Here is an 8613-nt window from a genome sequence, read left to right as displayed (position 1 = left end):
GATGACAAAAGATCGTTCTTGGATGTACGAAAGCATGAATCATCAAAATTTATTGATGGCGTATTGGAATTTTGTACTATTGCTGTTGAACATCAAGTTAGGACAGGAGGAGTTGGTTTATATTGCCTATGTGTCAAGTGTGAAAATGTATCGAAGGTAGATAGAGTTGATATCCTTAGGGAGCACATACTTCGACGTGGGTTTACGCCTTAATATCATGTTTGAGTTTGGCATGGTGAGGAGGGAGTTTACAAAGAAAAAAGTGTTGTTGAGGATGTCAATAATGTGGATGTCAATGATGATGTAGATCGTGTTGATGAGATGATGGAGGGATTTGAGGATGAGTTAGGAAAACGTCCTCGTGTTTTTGACTTGTTGACAGAGGCTTCTCGAAAGCCTTTGTACCGTGGATGTACAAAGTTCACCAAATCTAAATCATAACATACCCTATAAGCTTTTGTCTTAACCATAAGCATCCTCTCCCTATAATCTCGGATACTTTCACCACTCCTTATTTTCCATATGTCAGCATTGGAGACTTCTCTCCAGGCAGCCTCTGGGTCAAACATCGGTACCTCCCTCACTTCACTGGGGGTGTGTGAGTCCATAGGTGTTTTTCCCTTATTCATATTCCTGAACATATACACATAACGAAAAGGAATCAAGTAAGAAAATTGATAACTGAGGACACCTAAAACACTATATAATCCTAATGGTCCAAAACCAGCTACATCACAACAATCACATTCAACGTTTTTTTTTTATCATATTCGACCATTCCTTAGCTCTCTTTCCTAAGGTCTGATATTCCTTTAGCTCTAGGGAACGTTGGCTCTGATACCAATTGTAACAGCCCGGTTTAAGTGACCCGGAAAATCATATGAAAACATGATGCCGGTTCACAAACAGACACAAAAAAAAATTTCATTTTTCACTCGGATCGTCAACGTTCCAACGGTAAAGGAATATGGTCAACGCAGAAAACAACGCCAAACAAAGAAAACAAGTCAGCGGAAGTCTTTACATACAACTCGAGAGCCTACCGGCCTCTAAAATAGCTAAAACGTTGTACGAAACAAAAGAAAAACGTCAAAATCTTTTGTTACATAAACTGAGTTATTTCGAGTCATAAACTTATTACAAAATATAACTTAGTCTTGATGTTTACGAGTTCTAAGCCGAGTCCTCACTCCAGCCCCCAGCTGCAGTCAACCTACTGCACGTCGTATGACAACACGTAGCAGGTTCCAAAGAACAACCAATACACGTTAGAGACTTCATACATATATCAAACAGGTTGAAAACAAGCATTGTGTTTATCCTAGCATGCATAGGCTCTAATATATATTCATTATTCAATAATTCCAACTTGTAACATTGCCCGTCCTATTCGGGTCGTTCAAGTATAAACCATTCACTTTTAGATAATTCCAACTTGTAACGTTGCCCGTCCTGTTCGGGTCGTTCAAGTATAAATTCAAATATTTTTGGAGGAATACACTTGGGAGAGCTAATCCCAAGGCAACCACCAACCTAAGACGTTGCCCGTCCTGTTCGGGTCGCCAAAGGCTAAAGTATGCATACCTCCATGGTGACCGTAATGATCCAAAATTGCCATGGGAACAATAATTATAATAATCCAAACCAGTCGTTAACCCCTTTGGGTATCATAACCAAACGTCAACCCCTTTGGGTGACAAACACATAAATTCTCAATTTTCAATTAATTATTTCATATTATTTGAGGTGTCTAATCCTTATGTGATTTACAATGCCTCGATTAGAATTGAAACAACACTACTTGCACAATCATATAAACAGTATGGTCTAAGCGTGTACCTTTAAGCACTGCAACCAAACAACGTTTAAGCACGATAAGAATTTCGCCCTCTTATGAATCGAGGTCCTAAATAACACACACACAAAATGGTCATGTATTAGAACGTGTTTACACATTTAATCCCCTCCATACTACTAAGATATTACTAAGACTTGATAATTTTAAATGTTTTCATCCAATTTCCAAAGATTCCAAATTTAATTTCTGACCAGAAACTTTATTGTCCATTTTGGACAGTTTAGAAAATTCAAATGAAAAATCCGACTTCACCACTGCGTCCGGAATGCATCAATTACCTGGGGTGCCAAATTTCATAATTTCTAACATCCAATTACTATTTTTAATTATTTCAAGCGTTTAACGAGTTTTTTTTTAACACATCGGATACATGAACCAATAACGGAAATGACTAACGTTTTCCGAATCGGCACCAATAGCGAGACAGCAGCTGCTGTCCGGAACTCCCATTACGTTATTATTGTTTCTATTATTATTTTATATATATTCATACACAAAAACCCCATCATCAAAGCATAAGAGGCATCAAAATAAAAAGAATAGGCCCATCCATAAGATCTTCAAGAGACTTAAAACTCCACAAATTATGATAATTAAATTAAATACTTAATTCTCTTAACAAATTAAAATTTTGTGGAGAATCATAAAAAAAAAATCATCCTTCTTGAATCAAGACATATATATAAATACACAATCCTTCAAGCAAATCCAATTTTGCTAAAGGATTTATAACTCTTAGATGACTACACTACTTGATCCATACCATTTAAATTCCTACTAACAAATTTTAATTTAGTTAGAGAAATGTAAATCATAAAAGAAATTTATTTAAGTATCAATATTATATAATTTATTTTAACAAATTAAACTTTGCTAAAGAATATAAATCAGAAACATAACTCAATCCTTTTAACAAGATTGAAGTTTATTAAAGGATTAGTAGAGAAAATTATATATAAAAGAAAATATATTCAATCCTCCTAAAAGTCATAGGATATCATCATACATAAAATATATTTCACCTTAGAAATCTTATGAATAAAATTTATAAATAACAATTCAACTAAACTTACCCTTTGAACAAAAGATTGGATTGAACAACAAATTTTTTTTTTCTTGAGAATGCCGAAAACAAAAGGGAGCAAAGGAGAAGAAATTTTTCTGAATTTTTCTATGTTCAAGAGATGATTAAAATGATGATTAAGGATGCTTGAAATTCTTGAGAATTAATAAGGAATTAATAAGGAATTAAGGACACATCCTAATTAAGCCTAAAACACAATTATGAGAGGAGTTACAAAACTCCTCCCATACTTCCCCACAACCGGCTGCCTTCTCAAATTCCCCTTATATATATATATATATATATATATATATATATATATATATATATATATATATATATATATATATATATATATATATATATATATATATATATATATATATATATATATATATATATATATATATATATATATATATATATATATATATATATATATATATATATATATTTGTTAATAATTATTCTATTTATTATAAGAATGTTAAATCGGAAAAAGAACCCTACGCGATAACAACGTACGCAATAAAACTTGTCACCGTTAGAATTAAACCTACTTTATTATTTATAATTTAACTATATAAAGTAGTATAATTTAATATTACTTATTTATTTTATTTTGTTATACTTTATTTTATTATATTTTACTTATTTCTAAACCCGATAAATTACGGGGTGTTACAGCATGAGACTTGGCATACAACCCTATTTGGTATATAATATTATGTGGAAAGGTTAGAATTGAAAACAATAGTCATATCCCTGAAATAATGTGCTAAGTTGCGTTTTTAAGGCTTTCTAAGCCTTTTTTTTCACTTACGCATAAAGTAGTTCATAATTCGTTTATTTCGCATGAAACTTGACAGACAATACTCTCTGGTATATATTATTATTGTGTTGAAAATAATAGTCATATGCTTTAAATTACATGTCACAATTGGTTTTTAAGGTTTTTTAAGCGTTTTTGGCACTTTCTCGCATAAAGTAATTAAAACTTGGTTTGTTTCTCATGAAACTTGACACACAACAATATTTGGAAAACATTATTCAGTTGAAATGGTTAGAATTGACAAAATAGACTTATGGTTTAAGTTACGTGCTAAGTTGCGTTTTTAAGGTTTTATAAGTGTTTTTGGCTCTTTCTCGCATAAAGTAGTTCAAACTTGGTTTTTTCGTATGAAACCTGACACACAAAACTATTTGATATATATTATTATGTGTAAATGGTTAGAATTGTAAAAAATAGTCATATGCTGGAAATTACGTGCTAAGTTGCATTTTTAAGGGTTTTCAAGCTTTTAGGGTACTTTCTCGCATAAACGAGTTAAAAACTCTATTTATTTGGCATGAAACTTGACACACAACACTATATGGTATATATTATTGTGTTGAAAAGATTTGAATTCAAAACAATAGTCATATTCTAGAAATTACGTCTTAAGTTGCGTTTTAAAAATTTTTTAAAGCCTTTTTGGCACTTTCTCGCATAAAATAGTTCAAACTTGGTTTGTTTGGCGTGTAACTTGGCACACAACAATGTTTGATATATATTATTGTGTTGAAATGGTTAGAATTTAAAAAAATTTTAATATGCTTCAAATTACATGCTAAGTTGCGTTTTGAAGGTTTTTTAATTTTTTTTTTTTTGGCACTTTCAAGCTTATAGTAGTTCAAGCTTAGTTTGTTTGGCATAAAACATGGCACAAAACACTATTTGGTATATACTATTATGTTGAAATGGTTTTAATTGAAAACATTAGTCATATGCTTGAAATTACGTGCTAAGTTGCATTTTTAAGGTTTTTTTAAGAGTTTTTGGCACTTTTTCCTATAAAGTACTTTAAAGTTGGTTTGTTTGGCGTGAGACTTGGCACACAACACTATTTGGTATAAATTATCGTGTGGAAATGGTTAGAATTGAAAACAATAGTCATATGCTTGAAATTACTTGCTAAGTTGCGTTTTTAAGGTTTCCTAAGCGTTTTTGGCACTTTTTCGAACAAAGTAGTTAAAAAGTATGTTTGTTTGGCATGAAACTTGGCACACATCACTATTTGGTATATATTATTGTGTTGAAGTGACTAAAATTGTAAAAAATAGTCATATGCTGGAAATTAACTACTAAGTTACGTTTTAAAGGTTTTGTAAGCTTTTTTGGCACTTTCTCGAATAAAATAGTTAAAACTTGATTTGTTTGGCATGAAACTTGGCAAACAACACTATTTTGTATATATAATTTTGTTGAAATGGTTAGAATTTTAAAAAATAGTCATATGCTTGAAATTACATGTTAAGTGACGTTTTAAAGGTTTTTTCAGCATTTTTTTCACTTTCTCGCATAAAGTAGTTAAAACTTGGTTTATTTGGCATGAAACTTGCCACACAAAACTAATTGGGATATATTACTATGTTAAAATGGATATAATTGAAAACAATAGTCATATGCTTGAAATTACGTGCTAAATTGCATTTTAAAGGTTTTTTTAAGCGTTTTTTGCACTTTCTCGCATAAACTAGTTAAAACTTTGTTAGTTTGGCATGAAACTTGGCAAATAACACTATTTGGTATATATTGTTGTGTTGAAATTGTTAGAATTTAAGAAAATAGTCATATGCTTTAAATTACATGCTAAGTGGCGTTTTAGAGGTTTTTGAAACGTTTTTGGCACTTTTTCACATAAAGTAATCCATACTTCGTTTGGTGTGCATGAAACTTGGCACACAGCACTATGTGGGATATATTATTATATAAAAGCAGATAGAATTGAATACAATAGTCACATGCTTGAAATTACGTGCTAATTTGCATTTTAAAGGTTTTTTATGCATTTTTGGCACTTTCTCGCGTAAAGTAGTTCAAACTTTATTTGTTTCGCATGATACATGAAACACAACACTATTTGGTATATAGTATTTTGTTAAAATGGAAAGAATCAAAAAAATAGTTATATAATTACGTGCTAAGTTGCGTTTTGAAGGTTTTTTTTTTAATCTTTTTTGGCACTTTCTCGCATAAAGTAGTTCAAATTTGGTTTGTTTGGCATGAAATTTGGCACACAACACTATTTGGGACATATTATTGTGTTAAAATGGATAGAATTGAAATAAATAGTCATATGCTTGAAATTACGTGCTAAGTTGCATTTTTAAGGTTTTTAAGCTTTTTTGGCATTTTCTCCCATAGAGTTCTTCAAACTTGGTTTGTTTTGCATGATACTTGAAACACAACACTATTTGGTATATATTATTTCGTTAAAATGGATCGAATCAAAAAAATAGTTATATGTTTGAAATTACGTGCTAAGTTGCATTTTAAAGGTTTTTTTAAGCTTTTTTGGCACTTTCTCGCATAAAGTAGATCAAATTTTGTTTGTTTGGCATGAAATTTGGCACACAAAACTATTTGGTAAATGTTATTGTGTTGAAATTTTTAGAATTGAGAACAATAGTCATATACTTGAAATTACGTGAAAAGTTGCGTTTTTAAGGTTTTTTAAGCGTTTTTGGAACTTTCTCGCAGAAAGTAGTTCAAACTTGGTTTGTTTGGTGTGAAACTTAGCACAAAAAACTATTTTGTATATATTATTGTGTGGAAATGGTTAGAATTAAGAAAAATAGTCATATGCTTGAAATTACTTGCTAAGTTGCATTTTTAAGGTTTTCTAAGCGTTTTTGGCACTTTTTCGAATAAAGTAGTTAACAACTCTATTTAATTGGCATGAAACTTGGCACACATCACTATTTGGTATATATTATTGTGTTGAAGTGGTTAAAATTGTAAACAATAGTCATATGCTGGAAATTACGTGCTAAGTTGCGTTTTAATGGTTTTTTAAGCGTTTTTGGCACTTTCTCGCATAAAGTAATTAAAAACTCTGTTTGTTTGGCATGAAACTTGGCACAAAACACTATTTGATATATATTATTGTGTTGAAATGGTTAGAATTGAAAACAATAGTCATATGCTGGAAATTACGTGCTAAGTTGTGTTGTTAAGGTTTTTTTAAGCGTTTTTGGCACTTTTTCGCGTAAAGTAGTTAAGACATGGTTTGTTTGGCATGAAACTTGGCACACAACACCATTTAGTATATATTATCATGTTCAAACTGTTAGAATTTAATAAAATAGACAAATACTTGAAATTACATTTTAAGTGGCGTTTTAAAAGTTTTTTAAGCGTTTTTTGCACTTTCTCGCATAAAGTACTTCAAATTTGGTTTGTTTGGCATGAAACTTGGAACACAATACTATTTGCGATATATTATTGTGTTATAATGGATAGAATTGAAAACGATAGTCATATGCTTGAAATTACGTGCTAAGTTGCATTTTAAAGGTTTTTTTTATGCTTTTTTGGAACTTTCTCGCATAAAGTATTTAAAACTTGGCATATGTAGTTCAAATTTGATTTGATTGGCATGAAACTTGAATACAACACTATTTGGTATATACTATTGTGTTAAAATGGTTAGAATTGAAAACAATAGTCGTATGCTTCAAATTACGTCCTGAGTTGCGTTTTTAAGGTTTTCTAAGCGTTTTTTTCACTTTTTCGCATAAAGTAGTTCATAATTGGTTTGATCGACATAAAATATGGCACACAACACTATTTAGTATATATTATTATATGAAAATGGTTAGAATTGTAAACTATATTTTTATGCTTAATATTACATGCTATGTTGCGTTTATAAGGTTCTTTAAGCGTTTTTTGCGCTTGTCGCATAAAGTAGTTCAAACTTAATTTGTTAGGCTTAAAACTTGGCTCAAAACAATATTGTGTTTAGAATTGAAAACAATAGTCATATGCTTGAAATTACGTGCCAAGTTGCTTTGTTAAAGATTCTTAATCTTTTTTTGCACATTCTCGGATAAAGTAGTTAAAACTTGGTTTGTTTGGTATGAAACAATAGTCTAAGCGTTTGTTGTACTTTTTCGAATAAAGTAGTTCATAATTTTTTTGATTGGCATCAAACTGTGGCACAAAACACTATTTCGTATATATTATTATGTGGAAATGGTTAGAATTGCAAACAATAGTCATATGCTTAATATTACGTGTTAAGTTTCGTTTTTAAGCTTTTTGAAGAGTTTTTGCCACTTTCTCGCATAAAGTAGTTCAAACTTGGTTTGTTTGGCGTGGAACTTGGCACACAACAGTATTTAACATATATTATTGTGTTGAAATGGTTAGAATTGAACACTAATGTCATATGCTTCGAATTTCATGCTAAGTTGCGTTTTAAAGATTTTTCAAACTTTTTTGACACTTTCACGCTTAAAGTAGTTAAAATTTGGTTTTTTTAGCATAAAACAAGGCACAAAACACTATTTGCTATAGATTATGGTGTTGAAATGGTTAGAATTAAAAACAATAGTCATATGTTTGAAATTACGTGGTATATATTATTGTATTGAAATGGTTAGAATTAAAAACAAGTCATTTTATGGTTTTTAAAGCATTTTTGGCACTTTCTCGCATAAAGTAGTTCAAACTTGCTTTGATTGGCATGAAATAACGCACACAACACTATTTGGTATATATTATTGTGTTGAAATGATTAGAATTGAAAACAAATAGTCATATGTAGGAAATTACATGCAAAGTTGCCTTTTTAAGGTTTTTTTTATGCTTTTTTGACACTTTCTCGCATAAAGTAGTTCAAACTTAGTTTGTTTGGCGTGAAAC

Source organism: Amaranthus tricolor, chromosome 3 (assembly GCF_026212465.1).
Source record: "Amaranthus tricolor cultivar Red isolate AtriRed21 chromosome 3, ASM2621246v1, whole genome shotgun sequence".
Lineage (NCBI taxonomy): Eukaryota > Viridiplantae > Streptophyta > Magnoliopsida > Caryophyllales > Amaranthaceae > Amaranthus > Amaranthus tricolor.
This window is presented reverse-complemented; position numbering follows the sequence as displayed.